The following is a 26,832-nucleotide window of genomic DNA, read 5'->3' as shown; positions in this document are numbered from 1 at the left end:
TTTCTTAAATATATTTAATATGTGAGGAAATACCAACATGTATTCGTCTGGCGCGTAACAATTTATTTGGTATATTTTATTCAGTAATTAGCCTAAATAAAATATTTATATTTTGTTTGATTTATCTCTTATTTGATATAATTGAGAAACTGCCTTGACAAGGTGAAGTGTTGAAAAGTTTTCCAAGAAAATTACGATAATGTCTGATATTTGCGTGGACTCATTATAATGCTTATTATATTATTACCCATTTTATAAATTTTCAGTCCACAATTTAAGCTATATCCACTCACGCTTACTCGGTTGATAAGTAAAAAAATTACTAAAGACTATAAAATTCATCTTGTCTCATGTCATAAAACATTTATTGAATGGCTTGCCGGCCAAAGTCATTGATAGTTTTAACTATTCCAAGACCGGCAAGCCATTTGCTGTTACAATGGAAACGAATAAATTTAATTTTTAAACCCTCCTTTTTTCTAAAACAGCATAGTAGGCATTGAGGGACAGGCCTCAAGACTTTAGTTAAAATTATCTTTTCTTAGTATTGATGTTTGATCATATTATATACATTGTAACATGAAGTTTTTGTTTTCTAAATTACTTTAAAATGCCATGAAAAATCATGTTTGAGTAGGGATCTAACCCTTGTTGTCTCGGCAATAAAACATTCCTACCATATAAAGGAATTCGTACTGAAAGACCGTTCACAAAAGGCAGTTTACATTTTTGAATTTTGAGTTATTTTTTTTTAAATACAGCCGATTGCCATGAACCTTCATTTTTGTTTTTCACAGCCTTCAGAAAAATAGCAAAACTTTCCGGACTGCACTCAGAAATGACTAGGGTCTTTGCTACAAGAAAGTGTTACTGTTCAATTAATACGCTGCAATGCCTCTTTAGATTTAATCACTTGTCAGCAGCTTAGAAAAGTGGCAGAGGCCAGTTTTGCATTTGGCCCGAGTACGTTTTTTTAAATAAAGTAGACATATGTACTTTACAGGCATAAATATTCAACTGGTTATTTAAGATGTTGATAGAACTAATGATTCCTGCGTACGAGTGATTATTGTGTAAAATAAATATGTGCATGTATCGATTTTCCTAGCTCCATGTAGACGGCCGGGTCTAACACTTTACCTGAGGTAACGGAAGTCAGACGAATTGGAAACGGTTATCCATCCATCCAGCTTCAGCTCAAATTTGCGGAAAAAGTAAACGGTTATGAGACACTTTTCTTCCCACCATTATTTTCGTCTGGCCACATGCTTTAAAAATATGCATGTGTTTTAGGTCAGTCATTTGCAGATAATACGGAACAGGTCGCGTAAGGTGTGCATTTTGGGCCATTTTTGTCTAAAGATTTAGTGTCCTGAAACCTGCGTTTTACTCGTTTTTATCACAGAAGCAACAGAATCGGCAGACTGAAAATGTCACATAATGAAGTGCTATGTCTATGCAAGACATTCGCTCAACAATTGCCTTGAATTTATGCGATTGAAATTCCTTATCATTCATGTTTCCTTGAAATGCAACGAAACAATTAAGGTGATTTTCCGTGTAAAATGTTTGCTGATAGTAGGGTAACAAAATATGCCTTTTAAGCATTAACATGAAGTGCACGGCAAATACAATTTCTGATTTTAATCGTCGTAAAGCAGCCGTGGTAATGTTTCATATGTGCACCTAGAACATTTTTTAATAACGAATTCATGTAAGAATAGAAGTGTCGCGAGAATATTCTGTCTACAAGAGAAACATTGCTCAGCCTGTGTAACTGGAAACTATTTCGAAACTCTCATAAACTTCTTGTCAATAGATTTTGTAATCTGAATTTAGCAAGTGATGGTGACTGTAAATGTGCGAGAAGACAGACATCATTCTGTATCTTTACATCTATTGGCTCTGCTTCGTAAGGTATCAAATGAAATAGTTGTCCAATTAGAAATCATGAAATATTCACAAAAGCATTATTTATTGCGGTAATCATAAATCGATATATGCAATAGTACTTAACTATATATATATAACTATATATATATATATATATATATATATATATATATATATATATATATATTGATATTCAAACCTTTGACAAATACATGAGAAAACGCTTATCAAAACCAGAATTTAATTAATTAATTAATATATACAATGTATTCAAATCAAATAAAGTGGAAGCAGATTATGAACGAATGATTCTTTTGTATGGGCTCCATGTTGGTAATTATAATTTGCTTATTAAAGTGATATTTTGAACATTATTAAAACATATTTTATCAATGCTATTTGATATCATCGTTGTCTCACATTTCACAGTAAAACCATTTGATTGGTCGTGACATCAAGAATATCTGTACTTAAATTTATTTGAGTTATAATGTTGTAGAAACACAGTTCTAAAATCTTAAAAACGTTTTGTCGATTTCCTTATTTTCTTAATTTGGTTTACTCTAAATAATTATAGAAAGTTGACATGAATTTTCAAAAGTGGCTTTCAATGACTATTAGATAAAAACAAGGCAGCCATTCTCTTTCCCTGGCAACAATCACCTGAGCGGTGGCTGTATAAAATTTCTCGATAATTTATTATAATTCAATATCTCTGTAAACATGTTGCCTTATTTGTCGAACTTTATTATAACGAAAAAGTCTGTACGAAAATGTATTCGAGTTCTTGTTATAGAAGCACTGTTTAAAAATCTGTCAAATGCAGAAGTTAAAAGACTTAGCGTTTGGTGGTTTTCTTTATTTTCTGAACTTAGTGTACTCTAAATCATTATTAATAGAAAGTTGAAGAATTTCCAAAAGGGCTTTAAATTGAGTATTAGATAAAAAGTAAGGCAGCCATTCTGTATTCAACATTAAACAGAACGGTGAATTTATTAAATTTCATGATATAGTAATTCAATATTCCTCTAAAAATATCTACTTTTCCAACTGTATAACGAAAAAATATCATGTATTTTATCTTAGAAATAAAACATAAAATATTTATTTATTCTAAAGGTTATTTGCTAAACAAAGAAATTAAGCAGTGTGTAAATACTTACAGGGACAGATCCACATATTTACGGCGAAAAATAATTTCTCTCAAAACTCTATAAAAAGTAAGTACTAGACTAGCACTCTGAAAAGTTTTGCAAGATATTCCTTGAAATGACCAAAAATATGCTGGAAAATGTAGTTAACCGTGGCAAAGCTTTTGACATTATGCAGAAAAGCTACTTTCTTCTTGTACTTTTATCAATATTTAACTTTTTTTATTCATCCACTTGGTCATTTTTCTGTGTCATATGTACATTTTACCAAACATGATGGATTAAGTGAAAAGAGCATGTTAAAAGATTTTACCTAAACTGTGAGTGAGTAGCTCTGAATGTGTGCCTCCATGGTCAGCCATTTTCTTGAATTGCACACGGCCGTTTCTTCTTCAATACTAGCCTGATTTAAAACAAAATCTTACAATGTTATTCACGGCAAGAGGATGGCTTTTATATAAAATCGACATGTTTTCAGCCGTCCTTTGCCCTTTAAGATGAATACAAACTTAATATATATCTTTAGTAGTCTTTTCAGGGTGTAGCTCGACAATTCTTTTGAAAAAGGTCAGCATGTAGCAGTAAGACTTCCACTATGAAATTTCAATCTAATGAGTTTGCACAATAAACGTTTCAGGAAAAAAATGTCTTCATTTATCAAATACTGCCAATTCCTTTCCAAAAGTGCATTAAAGTATAAGATGAGCCAAAATGACGCGTATTACATTTTGATCATTAAAAAAAGGAGTGGTACTAAAAGCTACAACGTCCATCTGTTACTGTCATTTTGTGACAAATCAAAAGCGTGCGATAACTAATGAATAATTTCCAGATTCCCTTTGGGTTTTATCAGGAATTTATTTTAAATGTCAGAGTTTAATGATTATTTTCTAAAACATTGTCGTAGGCGCTAGTATCGGGGGGGGGGGGGGGGGGTGAATCCGCAATAAAATATTAACTCGAGCACGTAGTTAATCACATGTGTGGCGGTCTTAATTGACATTAGTCTGGATTGAACATCTCTCATTAGATAACGATAATCAAGATAGTGCGTTTGTGTAATAAAATCAAACCAAATGAAAGGCAATATCAACAAATTATAAGCGGAGAAAATAAAAAAAAAATCAAATTGCAAGAAAAATCAACTTGATATTAAGAATTGGTATTGATTCGGAACAAGCAAAAGTGGTCTTTGTTCACAGGTGGTCTTTATTCGGGGAAATGGGTCACTTCTCAGTTAGCCATTATCATGCTGATAAATAGTAATTTTACAGCTTCTTGCTTTCTTTATGTTCCATGTATTAATTCGGCCGGTGCAAACTTGCAAATTTTCAATCAAGTAGTAATAATTATGTTTGCTATAATCCGAAAATCGTGAAAATTCGGCGGATTTCAAATATTTTCATGCCGGAAAGGTCTAGCTTGGTCGTTATTGCGGGGTGGGGGGCAAATATGACCCTTGGGAATGAATTAGACCGGTCGCTGGTCGCGGTCGCCAGGTGGTCGCTATTCGCGGCCTTTTTATGAACAGTTTTCTACTGGGGGACCAGAGACCGGTCCTTGTCGACAGGTGGTCGCTATTCACGGGTGATCGCTAGCACAAGTTTGACTGTATATCACTGAAGACCGAGTGTAAAACTGGAATGCTGATTTGATTATGAATGAATATTTAGATATGTTATTATTTACGACATAATTATATAAAACAAACACACAAAAAAGAAACTCTGATAGAAACAAACACAAAAAGGAACCTCTGTAATAGAAACTTAACTTTCAAATGAAATGACTTTTCATCCAGTATTTAAGGATACAGTTAGTTTATTATTCCGTTCAGTCGGTATCATACCGGTGCGTGGAAAGAAGCAGTTTAAATCATTGCTGACGCTACTGGTGAAATTTCTATAATCGGATTTTATTGTGTTCCTAAAATAGATGTTTGATTCCGAACTGATATCAGAGTTCAGTGAATATGTGGGCTAATACGTCGCAGTACATCAAATCTAGAGTTCATCCCTATATGAGTCAAATCCTGACCGAACTACATTAAGTTACACTTCATTGTTTTATGTAAAAATTATCTAGGATTTTTATAAATGTAAGTAAATTTCTAGATTTGACGTTAAGGACTAGCACAATTAATTTCTCACCATAGTCCCTATGTGTCATTGACACATTTGTTAACAGAAACATCGTGTTATTACGCATGACTAGAGGGCGTGGACGGTAGCATGCATTTCCACTACCGTCCATGAACAGGCTCAATCAAACCGAGCCTGCAACATTTTCGTTTTTGTCGTGTTGAGCGACCTGTGAAGTTTCCACTTTTTTCTATTTTGTAACTTCAGACGTACATATGTGACACTTGCTACAAATGTGTCAGGGAAACATAGAGACTATGGTGAAACATTATTTGTGCTAGTCCTTCAGCTAGAAAACACATTTGCTTTATGATATAGCGGTTGTCGGCAGAGTTTGTATAATTACAATGTGCGTTATACATTCTATGCCTCTGCCGGATAATTATCGCATTGTGTTTCAGATTACACTGCCATCTTATATATATTAATTTTACATGAGGTGAGAAGTGTTAGCAAAAACGCGCAGATAATTTCGATTGTAACAAGTAACAGGAATATTTATTACCATATATGGTGAGCGACTGACTAAAAGGTTCAATTTAAAGATGATGAACGGCTTCATTTTATAATTATCAACTGAAATAAATACTAGACTGAAGTAATTTTAGAAAAGAAAATTGAGCATAACAATGCCTTAGCACGAAATTATTCTCAACGTGTCAATATAACCAAAGAATTATGTCTGTAAATAACAAAATATGATATATAATGTATCCTTCAACAGAACATTGACTGGAAACATATCAAATACAACAACACTCTGCTATTGTTTGTCGTTTTGTTTTCAAGGGACGTTTTCACAAAAGAGTAAAGACCTGTTAACAAAGATAAGATATACAATGTTATAACACCATTTTATCGATGCGCGTTTCTTCGCGAAATGCGACTGATAACTGCCCTATAATGCATAATTAAAACAAGTTTAATAAGATATGAACGCTAATTTCAATTTATCTTTTAAAATGTTTATAATAGAAAAAGGTTAATGCTTGCTATTGTCGTGATATAATATCATTTGAATTCCCCAGGATAAGTTGGAACATTTGTCTTAACAGCAAATTGAGTGGAATTCGATACATTTACAATTCTAAAAATATGAACAAAGTTAAGTAAGAAAATCCATGTTCTCCGAAAGCAAGAGCCTACAGAAGGATATGTTTTAATGTGTAAATATGCTTGAAATTTAAAGAGAAATACATAGACAAAATAATACAGTTAGTCATTTACACAACAAAGACAAGGCAAACAAAAAAAGAATACCATCATCGAACATTTAGTGGTTTAGTACCACAGGGGACTTTTAACAGGTTGACCAATGATCAATTTAATAATCCACTATAATCAAAAGAAAAAAAAAACACAAATAAAAGACGCACGTTGAAAATTGAAAAAGAACAGCACTTTAATAAATTATTTTAAAGCCATTGTGTTTTTATGAGACTGAACCCTGTTAGCATTAAACCGCAACAATTCAGTTTATTCCGGTATTTTCTCCCATATTAGGTCTGTTGTTAAGATATATTTAGATAACTTCAGTTGACTCTAGATCATTTAAACTTTCTATTTCTAGCAGAAATGCATGATTTAATGATGCAAGAACAAAACTGAAATATATTTATGGAGGTCATTTTCCTGATAAAATCTGAACTTATTGGTTCATAAATAAAACGTCCGGAAATATACACCAATTAGAGTACGTTCAAATGAACAGACAAAATGGAGCCCAACAGGATAATTGATCTCTGTAAATGGGATAATATTCGCGACGATTTTAGTTTCGCTTATTCTTTAAAACTGGATCGCCCAAAGATAAAAAAACCCTTCTAAACACCGAAATCCATCTAATCTGTACCTTTTTTCCGTAAGCTGCTCCTTTTGGACGAGCGAGTTTCAGTATATTAGCGGACAGAGCCTCTTGAAAACTCAACATATTCGAGAATATTAGAATGCTAAGTACGAACTTCGACATAACTTGAATATGGCGATTGCTTACATAAGAAAATGTAAAAGGAAATGGCAGACTTCAATATTTAGTCATCAGACATTGTTAAATGTGTTTATCAAGCATACATGTTTAATGTAGTGGACCAGTAATGACACTCGGCAATTTCCAAGTGATTATGTAGAATGCTACATTAATTCTAATGCAATTTAAAAGCTTAATGTTCTAACTGAAGTTGTGAACAACTCATCATATTACAATACGCCATGTTAAAAATAAAAGGTAAGAGTAGATTTCCCGGAAGCACAGATCACAACAATTACAGCCAGAGCTATGCATCGCAAATATACCCACAACAAATAGAAACTTTGAGGAAAAGCAAGATTGCTCCAAAATTACTTATTTCTAAAAATGTAGCTTTTTCAAGATATGACATTTTGTGAAATAAAATGAAACAAATAAAGGATGATTAGTTCCTTCCTGTAACAGCAGTTTAGGAAATTATTGATTTTCAAATTAAAACCTAGAATATAACGCTTTATTAGCCGTGTTTAAATCAAATAATTAAGACACACTTCTGACAGATATTCTTTCTCTAATTAAGAGATTTAATGTTCTAACTGAAGTTGTGAACAACTCATTATATTACAAACGACAAACGCCATGTATAAAATAAAAGGTTAGGGAAGATTTCCAAGAAGCACAGAACATACAGATCAGCTCACGCGGAAAACCCATTCTACTCGATCCTCGGAGGATGGCCAAAACGAGTACCAATGCTCCGACTCGAAGTTTCTTCGAGTCAGCCATCTCTCGTCAAGGAATTTCGCTATCTGACTCCGAGGATCAATGCGAAGTCACTCGAAGGAAGTCCTCGAAGTGACTCGAGATGAAATCCAATTATCGGAATACACACCTACATTTGTATATTGGTTTCTTTTGTTTCCGAGTCGCTTGACGGAATTCTTCCGAGTGACTCCGAGACGAATAATTAATTACCTATATAAATTTAAATAAGCCTTCGAGTAACTTCGAGGACAGATTTCAGGTTACTCGGAGCAGGGTGGTTATATTTTACATAATGATACGCGAAATAACACAATATTTGTAAATGAAAATAATACTGAAATATAAATGAAAATAATACTGAAGTATTTTACTTGAAGATAAACCATTTTTTCTGTTTACTGAAGATATTTTACTACTTTTTGAGTGGATACGGCCGTAGTTTTTTATCCTATTTATAATTCCTTCCAAATGAATAAAAGAAAGACCACTTTCATGATGAAAATTAATCATTTCTCCTATAATTTTCACTAATTAATAAAAGTCACTTTTCTTTCACGGCCATTATCTTAACGTTTATCTAGTATCATATAGGTTCTAATTTAGTCCATTATTTCTAAATTTATTTTGCGCTGTTAGAAACTATTTCAATATCATGTTTAACAAATCACTATACTTTAACGGTAGTTATCTGAAATTCTGTTTACTTTTAATTTACGTTTCTAGCGGGCGTAATTTTAAAGTTTATCTAGTTATAAAGTATTTATAATTTAGTGCATTTTAATGACTTTATTTCTAAATTAAATTCTCAAAGTCTGATTACCAGGCTGAGCTATATTATAATCCAAATAATCCATGCATGTACACGTTTGAAGTTCTGTGTTTCTTTAAATGGCATTTTTACAGAAAGTACTTAAAATATTAAAACAATAGTTTCTACAAGTCTACTTAAATAAGACGGCACGGAGCATAGAGATAATATGAAATATAGACTTGTAGGGATGGTCTATGAAATAACAATTTATAAAGTATAAGATAACGAACAAATTTAATGTTTAAGCAATGCTCAATTTTTTCTTTTCTTACATTCTTTCTAGTTTTGAACCTGACATTAAAACGTTTGGCGTAGTTTTGACATTTTATTAAGATCAATCAAAAATTTGAATTACAAACGAGAATTTCAAAGCAAAACATAAATAAAAAGCAACAATTATTGATATGCAAAATTACGACACATAAATTGATTATTACTGCTTAAAACAGCACATAATACATTAAATCAATTTTTGAGATTATGCTAGCTACGTCCTTATTCTTTATCGAGTGTATTGATTGAGAGTTCGATTCCAGAATAGATAAAAGGTTAAACTTTCACAAATGACACATATGCTGGATTTTCCATAAATTTTGCCCTAAGATTGTTCCAATTAGATTAAAAATAAGTTGAACTAAAACTAATGCGTACATACAAGAAAAAAAAGTTTTGTAGCAAGGAAAATAGAAATGGTTTTTTTTTTTTTTTCAAACATTTTATGAGTATCTTTTTCTTACGTGGTAAGTACGATTCCTCAGGCACTTCTAACATAGGTGTATGGACGTTTTTGAAAAATTAACTGCGCAGAATATTCCCGTGTATAGCTGGGCATCAATAATGCAAGTTATTTAGTATTATACAACACTGGAGGCATTCCTTGAATAATTATGACCATAAAACGTGTCTAGTAAATCAATTGTATTGTTGCGAAATAGAGCCTTGAAACATTTTTGCCATACAAGAGATAGTGTAGGCGCCATGAATGCGATAAAACGTCAAATATTGTATTCAATATACGTTATTTAAGAGCAATGCTCCCAGAGTCTAGAAACATATAGAATAAAAAGGTTACTCTGAAGATACACACATGTATCAACCATTTACAAGACTGCCCACTTCTGAATAGTTTGCTTGATCAGCAGATCGCTGTTTTCTTAGATATACGGCCTGCAAATGGTTTGCCCTTAACAGTAGTCGCATTTAGAGACAATATAGGAACACGAATGTGTCTGTTTGACTTCCCGGTCGAGAAAATGTGTAAGTCGGCAAAACAGTCTCAATATATATTTAAATAAATCGAACACAAAAATCTGCTTAGTGGCTATATTTTATTATCACAGCAGCGTTGTTTGTGCCGTGTTTCGGTCGTAAAAAGTCTCCCCGTGCATTCAATCAGGGCTGCTATATTTTGATCTTCTCAGATCGTTCAGCACGACTTTTATGTTGTGTTATTGGTACTGTTTAGTTTATATATATCATGCAAAATGATACTTTAAGAAACATATCTTATGTTATCTTATCTTATGAAAATATGGTTACAATATTATCGCCAGCAAAACCTTTAAAATATCTTTGTGATCAACAAAAATATGGTAACAATAATTGCTAAAGCATTTCCACCAGCAAGTCATTCAAAATAGCCTTGTGGCCGTTTTCTGCTCTAAAACCGTCTTTGTCCCTTTGTAAAATTGATAAACGAAAAAAGAATAGATTTTCGCATGAAAGCTTGATTATTGCTTTATCAATACATTATGCTTAAGTATATGTATGGACAATTACACCGGATAATGTTTTCTCGTTGAGAACATTTAATATCGAAAGTTTTATTTGAAAAGCATGCAATCAGTGATCCTTTATAGTTAGTCACACTATATAGAAATATAGTAAACTAGTTTGTATCATCTAAATTACAAGCTTTATCTGATGTCAGTAAATAATGTAATTTTAGTAGAAAATTTGGCTCAGTTTAGAAATAAATTTTGCAAGAAACGTTAATACTGTTTTGAGTTTTAAGCAGTAATTGATACTGTGTGATCAGATGGTTTGAACGAGGAACAAAAAGATGGTTATAATAATTGCTGAAGTCTTACCACCAGCAATATATTTTTATTATAATAAGATAAGATACAATGCAAGCATTTAATTTCATGGGTATTAGATATCACGAAATGAAACTTTTAACTTATTGTATCATGGTACATGGAATTCCCTTCAACGGCTTTAAAGTTATTAGCGTAAATTAAAATGTAAAACGTGGAAAACAAATTACATACAAAGAGTTTGTTGTCATAGCTGCTATGGTTCTTCTGCTCTTTTTCCGAATTTATTGTCGTCTTTTAGTGTAACGTCACTTTTAGTTCAAAGTTTTTTCTTTAAAGTTGAAACAAGAGGTTTTTGAAGAACTTGAACGGCACCGTTCGTGACCAATCAGTAATGAGGTGAGGAAGAAAAACCGATTTATTAACAAGAAGCCATTTTTATGCTCAAGGTGACCCTGCACTTGATGTTTGATCTTCTGATCTGTCAACAAATTTCTGGAAAATATGAAAGCGCAACTACAGGCGAATAGTATATGTCTATTTTAAGGTTGCATAAATTAAGCAAATTGATTCAAGCTATACAGTCCAAGAGACAGTCCATTTGTTACAATGACGGTTAACTTAATGGCGTATATATCTATTTTAATGTTGCAAAAAATAAGACAAACAAGCAATTTTGACATAAACGAGATATTGGAGTCAGCATGAATGCACTAAAACGTCAGTTATTGTTTTCAATATCACATGTTCCTTCAAGATAAATCGTTGTGATGTCTGAAAGAAACTTATTCCAAAGAAAATTTCAGTTTCATGATATTTAGTTATCAATAAAATATAATAGACTTTAAATTTCTCAGATCAAATGTTAGTTTTTTAAGGTTATACAAGAGTGTCTCCGTTAAATAAAACATTTAGTTTGCCTTATCCTGGGGTTGCAGTCTCGTAAAGGCAGTTTGTGGTCTTGTTATCTGGCTATCAAAAAAGGTTACATGTTTGGCCAAAGTGCTAATCTCTGGTAGGAAATGGAATAAATATCAATTCCTCTCCCTCTGGTTGTCCTTATTCTGAAAAAGAGAGTTTTCCAGTTATGGTAACAATATTAATTAAACCCAATGATATTTCAAATAAATTGCGATAATTTTCTAAGAGCGATAGCTACAAAAAGATAAATGATGGATTATTTCTACAAAACAAATGCAGTTTAAATTTATTTGTCACCACTTTACAAACCATTACGCTATTATGTTGCTTGTTTACGTGGCCAAGAGATATTTTCACAGATTTTTCAGGGAAATATTGATACGACACGGGTATAAATGGAACAGTAGAGGCGTTTTTTGTTTTCGTTTCGCAATTCCATGACAACTATGGGTTTGTATAGGAGAAAGTGATTGAATAACGTTCTAATTCCATGAGACATGTAATGGAATCATGAAATGCATGACAGCAACTCTCATGGTAGAAAAATGTATTAAGAGCATTCTCAGAGAACCAATCAAAATTGAAATGGCTTAAAAAAGAACTATAATCATTGTTTGTAGTGACTCTTATGACATTGAACTTATGAAGAAACGCAATATAAATTGTTGTTTGTCTTCTTTTGTTGCTCGTTTTAATAAAAATATGTAACATAAATTACTCCCGACCGTTAAAACATTTGTAGTGCCACTTTCTGACTGCCAAAATGGCGACAGGAACATTAGAAACAATGTGCAATATTTTCATTTTCTGTGAGCCAGATTTCTTATGATGTGATATGTGGGATAGACTACCAACTATATTTTCTCGAGACAAGGTTCTTTGAAATTGGGGGGAGAAACCTTTTCCGAAACCTTCATTTAACGAGAAAAGTTAAATAACTTTGGACATTGCATGATGTCTTTTAGTGGCAAGGCCACAATTTACTGAAAGAAATCTTAGACTATTATAGTTTCAATGTCAAAGGTACTGTCAATTTATACATGTACGTAGAAAATTGTGGCGGCTCAGCTGTGATACTTCCTAAAAAACGAGGTCCATATAACAAATATTAGAGCATGAGGGTTGCTTCTAAATTATTTTTAAGAGATGCTTTACCATGTAAGAAAATGTGTGAGCAGAGGATCAAACCAATGTTGCCTTGGTTATAAAATTTTCATATCATATTGGCCAATACACAACGAAGGAATTGAGTTTCGTACTGAACGACCGTTCGTAAAACGTCTTATGATAAAGACAGTTTACGTTAGCTACAAAGTGAAAAACGCTCTTCAATTTTGAATGGAAAAATTAGTAAATACAACCAATTTTTAATGTACTTTCATTTTAACATATAATCTGTCAGAATCTATGTTTTGCACCCATTTTAAGAAATACAGCAACAATTTCCTGACTGCCTAAACTTTGTTTTGGTTGGAGGCCATTGCCTTTAATGGTTTATCCGTAATGTCATGCTGTTACAGCACTTAATTATTAAACACCGCACTTAGATATGTTACGAGTCTTTGCTACAAGGAAGTGATACTGTCCAATTAATACGCTGCTTGCCATTTTAGATAAAATTACCTTAGTGCAGCTTTAATAGCATAGAATTTAAATTCATTATCATGCACGTTTCCATGAAATGCAACGAAATATGTGTTTCCTTAAAGAAAGTTCGCTGACAGTGGAGTAACAAAACACGCCATTAAAATGCTAAAAAACGTGTACGGGAAATACCATTTCTGATTTTAATTGTCGTAAAGCTGCTTTGATAACTTAACATAAGCATGCCTAGAACACGTGTTATTATCAATTATCAATTCTATATATGAGCAGAACAAAATAGACACAACTAAGTAATATAATGGCAGACCTGTTTTGATTCAGTTTGTACAATACCAATCATCCGCCCTAGAACCGGCTTAAGTAGCACTTTATTATAGTAACTTGAATGTTCTCCATAATCCCAAAGGACCGAAAAATAGAATATAAGTCCAAGTAAGGGGAGACTTTAAACAGTCGTCTCACACACATAAAAGACAGATGTTATGATAATTAATAAAATAAAGTATGTGAAAATATCCTTTCGAAGCATAGAACTACAAAATATTTCGAAACTCCCATGAAGGTCGTTCCAAGGCCCTTAAAATTTTGTAACTTGATTCAAGCAAGTGACATTAAGTATAAAACATGCCTCAAGAAATTGGATCTGCTTCATATAACATTAACAGATTTACTCAGTTTAAAGTTCCATTAGGCTTGAAACAAATGTTAAAATAAAACAGCTGCCCAAGTAGAAAAAATGACATATTTACAAAAGCAAAATTATCTATTGTACATAAACAGTTACTAGCAATAAAGTGAGGTAATCAAAATTTGATATATCCAGTAGAACTTGAATATATGTTAATAAATATTCAGACCTTTGACAAATACATGAGAAATCACTTTATCAAAACCAGCTTTCGAAAATCAATTATTTAGTATATTTTATATTCAAAACAAAATAACAGAGCAGCACCTTATCAACATATGTTTGTTTAATAATCTTGCATGTTTGTAATTTGCTTATTAAACTGATATTATTCACAGAACTAAAATGTCTTGTGTCAATGCCTTTTCATATTATCGTGGTCTCACCTTTCATAGTAAAACCATTTGATGGGTCGCGACATCAAAAATATCTGTACGAAAATTTATTCGATATCTTGTTGTAGAAACACTGTTTAAAAATCTGTCAAATGCAAAAGATAAAAGTATTCTTAACTTAGTGTACTCTAAATCATGATAGAAAGTTGAAGAATTTTCAAAATTGGCTTTAAATTTATTGTCATTTTTCAGTGCCATATGTACATTTTATGCCAAACATGATGGAATGGTGGAAATGAACATGTTAAAAGATTTCAACCAAACTGTGGGTGAGTAGCTTTGAATGTCTGCCTCCCTGGTCAGTCACTTTCTTGAATTGTAAACTGCCGTTTCTTCTTCAATAGTGGCATGATTTAAAACAAAATCTAACAATGTTATTCACGGCAAAAGGATGCCTTTATATAAAATCGACATGTTGTCAGCCGTCCTTTGCCCTTAAAGATGAAAACAAACTTAATCTATATCTTTAGTAACCTTTTTCAGGGTGTAGCTCGACAATTCTTTTGAAAAAGTTCAACATGTAACATTAAGACTTTCACTATGAAATTTCAAACTAGTGAATTTGCACAATTGAACGCTGCAGAAAATAAATGTCTTCATTTATCAATTACTGCCATTTTCAAAAGTGCATTAAAGTATAAGATGAACCAAAAAGACGCGTATTACATTTTGATCATTAAAGAAAGAAGGAGTGATACAAAAAGCTACACTGTCCATCTTTTACTGTCATTTTGTGACAAATCAAACGCGTGCTGTAACTAATGAATAATTTCCAGATTCCCTTTGAATTTTAGGAATTTGTTTTAAATGTCAGAGTTTAATGATTGTTTTCAAAAACATGCGTAGGCGCTGCATGTAGTATCGGAAGGTGATTTGCAATTAAATATTAACTCAAGCACGTAGTTTTAAAATTAATAACATGTTTGGCAGTCTTTAATTGACATTAGCCTGGACTGAACATCTCTCATTAGATAACGATAATCAAAATGTTGTGTATGTGATGTAAAAGCAGACCAATTGAAAGGATGTAAAAGCAAACCAAATGAAAGGCAATATCAACAACCTGTGAGCGGAGAAAATATTCTAAAAAATCAAATTGTAAGAAAAATCAATTTAGAAATTAGGAACTGCTATTGATAATTATCACTGAAGACCGTGATCATTTAAGTTTTCTGAAAGTTCTTATTTAACTTTCATACAGTTGCCAAGTAGTCCTTCTTATCTAGCCATTGCAGAAATATAACCTCTAGTTATAATTAAAGTTTGAAGAAACAAAAACTGTGACACAGTTGTCAATGCATGCATATTGTATGATTTTTATATAATAATAATATATATTATATAATAAAACTAATCCTGATCCACTGATAGAACAAATATTTAGAAATACTGTTATGTACAGCATATATGAAACATACACATAAACGAAACTCTCTGATAGAAAAAACACAAACAGGAAAACTCTCTAATAGAAACTTAACTTTCAAATGAAATGACTTATTATCCAGTATATGAGGAATACAGTTAGTTCATTATTCCGTTCATTCGGTATCATATCGGTGCATGGAAATAAGCAGTTTAAATAATCACTGTCGTAAATGATTGATCTCTGGTGAAGTCTGTATGATCGGACTTTACTGTTTCCTTAAATAGATGTTTGATTCCGAACTGATATCAGGTCCAGTCAATATGTGGGCTAATACGTCGCAATAAATGACCTGTGATTGTGTTGGTGCACCTTTAAACCAAACGAAAACAAATAGACTCTCACAACAGCGAATATCTTCCCTGGCGCTACATTAGATACTGCCGTCACATATACCACATGAACATGAACATATTATTTCCTTTTGAAAACAAATTCAAATAGTATGTTTCCACCTCATTACCTATCACCCACATGTATTTAGTCGTAAATTTCTTAGAAATACTCAAAACAATTTTACTAATCAAAACCCTAAATCTTGAATAAATGTTGACAAAAAAAACGAGTGATCAAACTCCTGATATTGTGATTATGAGGCAGAGATCACTTTATTGCAAGGGGAAACCACCGACTAAGAAATTGCTGATTATGCACAACACTGTTTATTTTTAATCGTTATTCAGAGCGCACTTTCTTGGTTATTCTGAATATTAATACAAATCCCGACGAGGTTATTTGGTCGTTTCGTTGTGCGAACAGTAGTTTACAGTTTTATTGTACTATATATTATATGACACAGTATTGGCCGGAATAAAGTTATAGAAGCGTTTGTTTGTTTGTTTCCTTTGGCTTTTGCGCCGTTTTTTTAAACAGTATTTCATTTACGTAACGGCGGACAGTTAACCAAACCAGTTTTCCTAGACCAATACAGCCCTGTTCTCATCACGTAACTGCCAACAATTAAACATGAATCAGAGATGAAAGACAAATGATTGCAGACACATTTTGTTTTATCAACCGTGACGGGGAACATACACCTGGTCGAGGATCGAACTCATGACTGCGATCTTCGCTCTCCCTACGGAGCTAAGCGGGAGGACGTATATATAACATGACACAGTATGAAAAGTGATAAAGTTAAAGCGGCGTAGTGTTGTCTTTGGTTCTTATAATGTTAGAAAACACTCCTTTATGATGTGATTACTGGTATATACTTCTCCGCATCTTTCTGAATTCATAATAAGTCAACAGAATCAACGTGTTATTACGCGTGACTTGTAACGTTAGACGTACATATGTGACGAAACAAATGTGTCAAGGAAAGATAGGGACAATGGAGAGACATTAATTGTGCTAGTCCTTAAGCTAGCAGACACCTTTGCTTGATTATATAGCAGTTGTCAGCAGTTTTTTTGTATGATTACAATGTGCGTTTTACATTCTATGCAGCCGCCGGATAATTATCGTCTTGTATTTCAGATTAGGCTGCTATATTATATATTAATTTAAAATAAGGTGAGACGGTTAGCAAGAATGCACAGATAATTTCGATTGTAACGAACAGCAGTAATATTTATTACCATATATGGTGAGCGACTGACTAAAAGGTACAATTAAAAAATGATAAACGGCTACATTTTATAATCATCAACTGAAATGAACTTTAGACTGAAGTAATTTTAGAAAAGAAAACTAAGCACAACAATGCCTTAGCACGAAATTGTTCTCAACCTGTCTATAACCATATAATTATGTCAGTAAAAGCAAAATATGAGATAAAATATATTCATCAACAGACCATTGTTTAGAAACATATTTAGTACAGCAGCACACTACTTTTATTTGGATGAGTAAAGGCGTATTAACAAAGATATATATAAGGTTAAACAACGTTTTATCAATGCGCGTTTCATAGTGAAATGCAACTTATAGCTGCCCTATAATGCATGTCGAATAAAACAAGTATATGAGGATTTGAACACATTCATTAATTTTGATTTATTTTTTTACATGTTTGTTCTAGGAAAGGGCTAACGCTTGTTTTTTCTCATGTTAAAGGATCTGTTGAATCCTTCAGGATACGTTGGTATATTCGTCGTAACGGGAATCTGAATGGAATTTGATACATTTATACAGCTAAAATAAGAAGATGTAAGAATAGACTTTTTTCCCAAAACAAGAGCCTACTGAAGTATATGTTTGAATGTGTAAATATTGGTGATATTTAAAGAAAAATACATAGACAAAATAACACAATTAGTCATTTGTACAACAAGGACAAGGCAAACAAAAAATGAATACCATCATCAAACATTTAGTGGTTAAATACTACAGGGGACTTTAAACTGGTTGGTCAATCATCACTTTAATAACCCACTATAATCAAAAGAAAAAAACACAAATAAAAGACGCATGTTGAAAAATGAAAAAAAGAGAAAAACTTTAATAAATTATTTTAAGGCCATAGCGTATTTATAAGACTGAACCCTGTTAGCTTTAAACTGCAACAATTCAGTTTATTCCGGTATTTTCTCCCATATTAGGCCTGTTGTTAAGATATATTTAGATAACTTCAGTTGACTCTAGATCATTTAAACTTTCTATTTCTAGCAGAAATGCATGATTTTATGATGCAAGAACAAAACTGAAATATATTTACGGAGGTCATGTTCCTGATAAAATCTGTACTTATTGGTTCATAAATAAAACGTCCGGAAACATACATCAATTAGTGTACGTTCGAATTAACCGATAAAAGGAGCCAAACAGGATAATTGATCTCTGTAAATGGGATAATATTCGCGACGATTTTAGTTTCGCTTATTCTTCCAAACTGGATTGTCTAAAGATAAAAAAAAAACCTTCTAAACACCGAAATCCATCTAATCTGTCATTTTTTCCGTAAGCTGTTCCTTTTGAAGGAGCGAGTTCCAGTGTATTAGCGGACAGAGCTTCTTGCAAACTCAACATGTTCGAGAATTATTAAAATGCTAAGTACGAACTTCGACATAACTTTAATATGACGGTTGTTTACATATGAAAATGAAAAAGAAATGACCGACTTCAATATTTAGTTATTAGTTATTGTTCAGTGTGCTTATCAAGGATAAATATTTAATGTAGTTGACCAGTAATGACTCGGCAATTTCCAAGTGATTATGTAGACTACTACATTGATTCTAATGCGATTGAAAAGGTTAATGTTCTTACTGAAGTTGTGAACAACTCATTACATAACAATACGTGATGTATAAAATAAAAGTTTAGGGAAATTTCCCAGAAGCACTGAAAATAACAATACAGCCAGAGCTATGCATCGCAAAGTATACAAACAATAAATAGAGACTGTAGCGAAAAAAAGGATGCTCCACAATTACTTATTTCTAAAAACGTAGTATTTTTAGAATATTACATTTTGTGAAATATAGTGAAACTAATAAAGGATGAATATAATGAACTCCCTGTAAATGCCAGAAACTCTAACCACCCCGATAGCCTAATGGTAGAGCGTCCGGTTCGAGTGCGAGAAGTCGTGGGTTCGATCTCCGGGCGCGTCATACCAAAGATAAATGGTACCAGTAGCTCCCTTGCTTGGCGCTCAGCATTTAAAGGGAAATTGGCCTCTTCTTGCATACCCTCGTGACGATTGATTCCATCAGGATTGAGGTTTCGAGAGTGATTAATATAAGTTGTAGAACTTGCTTCATAATTGACCAAAAATAAATAAGTATAAACCAAACTGCAGTTTTAGGAAGTAATTGATTGTCAAATTAAAACCTAAATTTGCTCTTAATATAGCGCTATAATAGCAGGTTTTAAGTCAAAATAATTAAGAAACCGTTTAAATCAAATTAATTAAGACACAGTTTAAACCGTTTAAATCAAAATAATTAAGACACAGTTTAAATCAAAATGAAGACACGCTTTTGCTAGAAAACTTTCTATAATTAACAAAGGAACAGTTAATTAAGAATCTGTATTTTCTAAAACATTTGTCAACAAGAACTTTATATTATGATACAGTCTTTATAACTGTATCCCGTTATAGGAAAAGTTTCAGGTTTAGGTCAAGAAAGCACAATAAATTAACGCCTACATGATATTGGATATCAATAAAAACGGTAATACCGAAATATTCCTGTCATAAACAATGTTCTGTAGCAATTATCTGTGCGATTTTTTTGCTTGAATTAGCTACGTTTAATTGATTGATTGACTGTTAATTGATTCATTGAATGGAATGAACTTTAGATATATTATCAAGAGCGTGAAGTTCTATTAAACTTTTATACCATTATAAATATGAGAAATTTGCTTGGTTACTGATTGCCAGCTATATTATGATCCAAATAATTCATGCATGTACACGTTTCAATTTTCTTTAAACGACATTTTTACAGAAAGGACTGAAAATTTTAAAACAATAGTCTCTAAAAGTCTACTCATTAAAGAAGGCACGGAGCATATAAATAATATGAAATATACACTTTTGTGGATGGTTTATTGTATCACAATTTAAAACATATAAGATAACGAACAAATCCAATATTTAAGCAATGTTCAAACTATTTCTTTTCTTACATGTTTCTTGTTTTAAGACTTGCTTTAGACACATGTTTATAACAAATAATGTTTTAACGTCATTTGAATATTTGCGGTGTCGTATGAGACTTAAACTGACATTAAAACGTCTGGCGTACTTTTGACTTGTTATTAAAATCAATCGCAAATTTGAATTACCATCAAGAACTTTAAAGCAAAACATATTAATAAAAGTTAACAATTAATGACATGCAAAATTACGACACATAAATTGATTATTACTGGTTAACACAGCACATAATCCATCAAATCAAGTTTTGATATTATACTATGTCGTTTTTTCTTTATCGAGTGCATTTACAGTATGTAGAGTTCGATTCCAGTTTAGGTCGAAGGTTGAACTTTCTCAAATGACACATGGGCTGGATTTTCCAGGAAACTTACTCTAAGGTAAATCGAGTTAAGATTAATGAGTACATACAAGTAAAAACGTTTTGTAGCAAGGTAATTAGAAATTCTGTTTCAAACATTTTATGAGTATCTTTTTATTACGTGGTAAGTATGATTCCTTAACTTCCAACATAGGTGTATGGACGTTTTTGAAAGCTTAACTGCGCAAACATATTCCCGTGTATAGCTGGGCATCAATAATACAATTTATTTAATATTATACAGCACTAGAGACAGTCCTTGAATAATTATGATCATAAAACGTCTCTAGTAAATCAATTGTATTGTTGCGAAAGAGAGCCTTGAAACATTTTTGCCATACTAGAGATAGTGTAGGCGTCATGAATGCAATGAAACGTCAAATATTGTATTCAATATAAGTTATTTAAGAGCAATGCTCCCAGTGTCTAGAAACATATTCTAGAATAAAAAGGTTACTCTGAAGATACACACATGTATCAATCATTCACAACAGACTGCCCACTTCTGAATAGTTTGCTTGATCAGCAAATCGCTGTTGTCTTAAATATACGGCCTGCAAATGGTTTGCCCTTAACAGGAGTCTCATTTAGAGACAATATAGGAATACGAATGTGTCTGTTTGATTGTCCGGTCGAGATACAAAATGTGTAAGTCGGCAAAACAGTCTCAAGTTATATTTAAATAAATCGAACACAAAAATCTGCTTAGTGGCTATATTTTATTATCACAGCAGCGTTGTTTGTGCCATGTTTCGGCCGTAAAAAGTCTCCCCGTAAATTCAATCAGGGCTGTTATATTTCGATCTTCTCAGATCGTTCAGCACGACTTTTATGTTGTGTTATTGGTACTGTTTAGTTTCTAAGCATGACCTTTTTGGCCTGGGTGTTTCCAATACTCCAACTTTCATAGCTTTTGGTATTGTTTAATCACCCCACGGAGATGGTGCCTGCTTTTTAATTTTGTCTTTTGACAGTTCCTGTGATATGCAGGCTCCATAACCTCAGGTCCCCTTTCTAATTTCCAGTTTGTTTAGTTCTGCCCATTGTTTTCTCGTTTGGGGCAAACCTATTACTTCATCCGGGGACCAAACACCGCTTTTCATGGAATACCACGCCACAACCCGTGTATCATTGAAGGTTCCATGTTCACCGCCGTTTGAATACATCTGCGGATGTCTCTAAATTGCTTTTTGTACTTTTAGCATGTGTAAATGTTGAGTTCTGCTCAACCCGGGGCTAGAGGGCGTGGACGGTAGCATGCATTTTCACTACCGTCCATGAACAGGCTCAATCAAACCGAGCCTGCAACAATTTCATATTTGTCGTGTTGGGCGACCTGTGAAGTTTCCACTTTTTCTATTTTATCATTGTTTTATGTATTATAAACCTTTTAATAAAGTGCACAAGAAATTAGCATCTGATTTAAAGCACATGTCATCAATAATCTCTTATCGTATACAGTTTTGATAAGTATTACATGGAATATATAATAGCGATTTCTTTTAAGCCCTCTTGCACGTGCACGTCTTGGGAAATCACATGGACAAGGATGAAAGTCGGTAAGGTGATTATTGAATGTAAGCTTTCAGTGTCCAGACTGCATCAGAAATATTGTCGCCTTAAAATGTGGCAATGACCTTTTGTATTGAGTCGACGTGGAAGAAGAACAACGTCACAGAAAATATTGATAATGCATCTATTTCGTGTATTCACGTCTGCAAAAGCACAGAGGATTGCAGGTTACCGACAAGGAAGATCCAGGTCACCAACATATCCCAAGTGATGACATAGCAACAGGCAATTTTCTTCAGGTGTTAATGAGATCCTCCTAATACACTAAAAGTACAAAATATATTTAGCATACACACTGCTAACATACGACAACGATAAAACATCATTTGCTATGAAGGTGTTCTTTAAGGGTCATGTTTTAGAGAAAGGTCATACAGTTTAAGGTAGTAGACGAGTAAACACAAGTGGCCACTAGTGTTCTCTAAGTATGCCATTTCGGCATTCTCCGGTTAGCACCGAAACCCTATGTGCGCGTTAAACTACTCTACTACTCTACGTCCGAAGAATATCGAAACTTTTACCTTATCACACGTAAGTTGTCGAGTGGCATTATGATTGCACTTCTTTAATTAATCATTTCAATTTTTAGGAGAGGAGAGGAGCTTTTGAATTTATTAAGCCATGTGAACAAAATGCACTTTGACTCCTAAGAACGTGATTGAAATATTTTCTACTTCTATGGAACTGGTAATGAATTATAGAATGCATGCTGAAATGCTGATATTGAGGGTCGTTCGACTTAACACAAATACATCAAAATGTCTGTCTATAAAATGTTTGTCTATCTATAAGAATTCCATTGATAAAACTGATCAAGTCTGTTTGATCTGTGTGTCCGCCAATCGCCTGGGAGACTGAAAATGATAATTTCATTATCCAGCAGGCATCACCCATTAAAAGTAATCTCATGGGCAATTGCTTTTGCAAATCAATTACCGCTAAAACAGCATGTTTTGTGCATTTCGTGTGCAATAACTGTTTATACTGGGACATCACTAAGTGCTAAGGAAATGGTGCATTAAGTAGCAATTATTATCTTAAGTAGCAGATGTACAAGTGACCAGGCGGCATAAACGAGGTGTGAAAATAGGGTTACAATAACAAATTATCACCGCTAAAAATTTTAAACATCGTTGTGATCAAACAAATATTTATTGTCACAGCAATTGCTAAAATCTTTCTACCAGCCAGTCATTCAAAACAACCTAGTGGCCGTTTTCAACTCAAACAAAAAACGCCTGTGCTTCTTTGTAAAATTGATTAAAACGACAAAACAATGGTTGCGCATTACATTTTGACTATTGTAGTATCTACAGTGCTACTTAATTCTTGCATATATGTATGCTAAATTGCACCGGATAATGTTTTCTCATTTACAACGATATTTAATAACGAAGTTTTTATTTGAAAAGCAATCAAACAATGATCGTTTATTGCTACAAACACTAAATGAATCATAGTAAAATAGTTTGTTCAACTTAATTATAAGCATTCAATTTATCTGATGTCAGACAGGTTAACACATTCTTTAGCAAACAATGTAAGTTTAGGATTATAATTTATTTAGCATAGATATAGTTGAGCTTAATTGAGCCGCACCATGAGAAAACCAACATAGTGCATTTGCGACCAGAAAGGATCCAAATCAGCCTGCGCATCCGCACAGTCTGGTCAGAATCCATGCTGTTCGCTTTCAAAGCCTATTGCAATTAGAGAAACCATTAGCGAACAGCATGGATCCTGACCAGACTGCGCGGATGCGCAGGCTGGTCTAGACCCATGCTGGACGCAAATGAGCTATGATTGTTTTCTCATGGTGCGGCTCATATAAATTTGTTTTCTTTGATATCAACTGTATAAGCGACAACTCCGATGAATGAACAACGTCTTCCATATAAGATAACACTCTTAGTTAGTGTAGCCAAGGCAACATCTTAATATACACGTATAAAACGAATGTATTTAATATTCCATTATTCCAAGACGTTATTTCTATAGAACTGTAATGATTTATGCACACCATTATAATATGAAAGTCTTTTGAAAATTTTGAAGACAAACAAGCTCTTATCTATCCTTGTTTGCTTTTACAAAACGACCTAGAAACTACAAAAACAAACTATTTAACAGCTGTTATAAGATTCTTTTAAGTGATAAAAGAGATTTTCAACATGTGTACTTTTGCTAAACAATCCCGTGTTTTCACATGCTAAAATGTAATATCAAAGAATTATAAGTACATAATTTGCGTTTCTTGTACTTGGCCAATACTTGTAATATATCGTATGTTCATTTTATTCATTATGGAAACACTTTATGATTTTAATATAGCTCTGTTCTGTTGTATTGTAATTGAAGTGCCTATACCTTTCTTCTTACAAACTGTTATTTTTATTGACTGATTTGTTATTATTTTCTTTTTGTTTTTTGTTGTATGTTTTGCTTTTTCGGGTTGGAGTTAAGTCACATGGTAACTATGCAAGTGATAAAAAATAATTGAAAATGCTACATGTACATAAATAATAAACGTTCGTCACGATTCTCTTGAATCAAGGATCACAGTAAAAGCACGCAGTCACAAAACATGACAAACACTATCCCTATTTGACTGAACAGCAGAAAGTTTCAAAATTCCTGCAGCTAGACGCGTTCCTATTATACTTTTGAGACATTGTTGTGGCACTATATTCTCTGATAATGGCATCTCTATTGCGCAGTATTTCTCGAGGACAATGAAATTGTTTGAAGTGTTACTAAAAAACGTTGTCCTGCGTTTATCTAATGCCCTTTATACACGCAATACTATGGCAGAAAAAACATAGAACGCGTTATTTGATGATATGACCTTTGCATTGTCTACGTAAAACTATTAAAAACCTATTATAAATACAAGCATTTTCTATTTAATGTTTTTCAGCAAATTAGCAATTGGTTGAGATAACATCATCTGTTGATTATGTTTTTGCAGCAACAATTCAATGGACCATAAAAGCCTTTCAATAATTGTATGACTGCCACTGTAATTAAACTAGGTCAACGTTTATTCGTTCGCGTTAGCAACAAATGTATCACCTTTCTGATTAAATGATATTGATTTAAGTACATGTTTTCATAGAGATATGGTAAATTTAAAAGCAAAACTTGTATCTTCTTTCTAAATTTAATTTCAGAAAGTACAGAAACCGATTTCTAAAAACAAATAAGTCCTAATAATCGTACATTATTCAAAACAATAATAATAGCAAATTAATTTCATCTAACTACGTTATATAAATTACAAAGAAATACGAAAATTTGTTTAATTAGTGAAAATACCATTATTTGCTGGAGTAGCAGCCATGTATCGTATAAAACAAAAAAACTAAAACGTGTTCAGCTGTCTTATTAGAACTAAATAAACAGGAGGAAGAAACGGCTATTACAGTTATATCTTAATAATCAAAAATTTAATCTTTTATACTGACATATACATTTACATTTACACCACACATACAGCAAACATTTTCTTGTATGATTTATATTATGTTATATCATATCATATTACATTATATTAAATTGTAATTAGTTAAAAATGTGCACATAAGCCATTAGAACAATACCTTTATGTTTATGTCAAATATTTTATTGGTATATCTTCCATTTACAGTCAAACCTGTCTATAAAGACCACCCTTGGGAGAGCCAAAATGTGGTCTTTATTGGGAGGTGGTCTTTATTCTCAGGTTAAAATACACTGTAAATGTTAGAATGGGAAACAAAACATGTGGTCTTTAGAGCCAGGTGGTCTCTGTTCAGAGGTGGTCTTTAACACAGGTTTGACTGTATATGGAAAGAATCATTTTTCGGGAACATTTCTTACACTGGTGGGCAGACGATAATTGAAAAAACTTGCCCACGCAATAAATCCTTTGTTCAGCTGTATATCAGTACTGCAGGGTATTTTTATTCAATACAACTCTGAAGGTAACAGTTGGTAGTTTCCAGCCACAGATTCGAATTGGCCAGGGTCAAAATCTGTCATTAGAGATAAAACCATGAAGTGAAGGCTGTTTTGATGTTTGAAATATTTGTTGATGTGAGTTTTTAATTAACAAGTTTAAGAATGGTATGTTGCAGAAATTCTGGCAGATGCGAATGTAAGCTTGATGGCATTATTTTCATATAACTGCTTGAAATACGTATATACCACTATCAGCATTCAGCTTCTCGTGAACTGTCAAATAACATATAGGCCTCACACAGTTGAAAATAGTGAAAAAAGTAATCTATTGACAGGTATTTTTGTCCAGCTCTGCAAGTAATACTTGAAACTGAGTGCTGAATGCATGTGGCCATTTGGCTCTATCATGTCCCCTAACATTTTCAGGCCACTTGGAAAAATGGCTAATTTGGGCTGAAATGTCAGGTATTTTCGCGGGCTGAAATTATCTTTCAGGTGGCTTGTGGATTTAAAAATCTATGCTTTGTATGAAGTTTACTATGTATTT

This window comes from Mercenaria mercenaria, chromosome 19 (assembly GCF_021730395.1).
Source record: "Mercenaria mercenaria strain notata chromosome 19, MADL_Memer_1, whole genome shotgun sequence".
Classification (NCBI taxonomy): domain Eukaryota; kingdom Metazoa; phylum Mollusca; class Bivalvia; order Venerida; family Veneridae; genus Mercenaria; species Mercenaria mercenaria.
Note: the sequence above shows the minus strand (reverse complement) of the source record.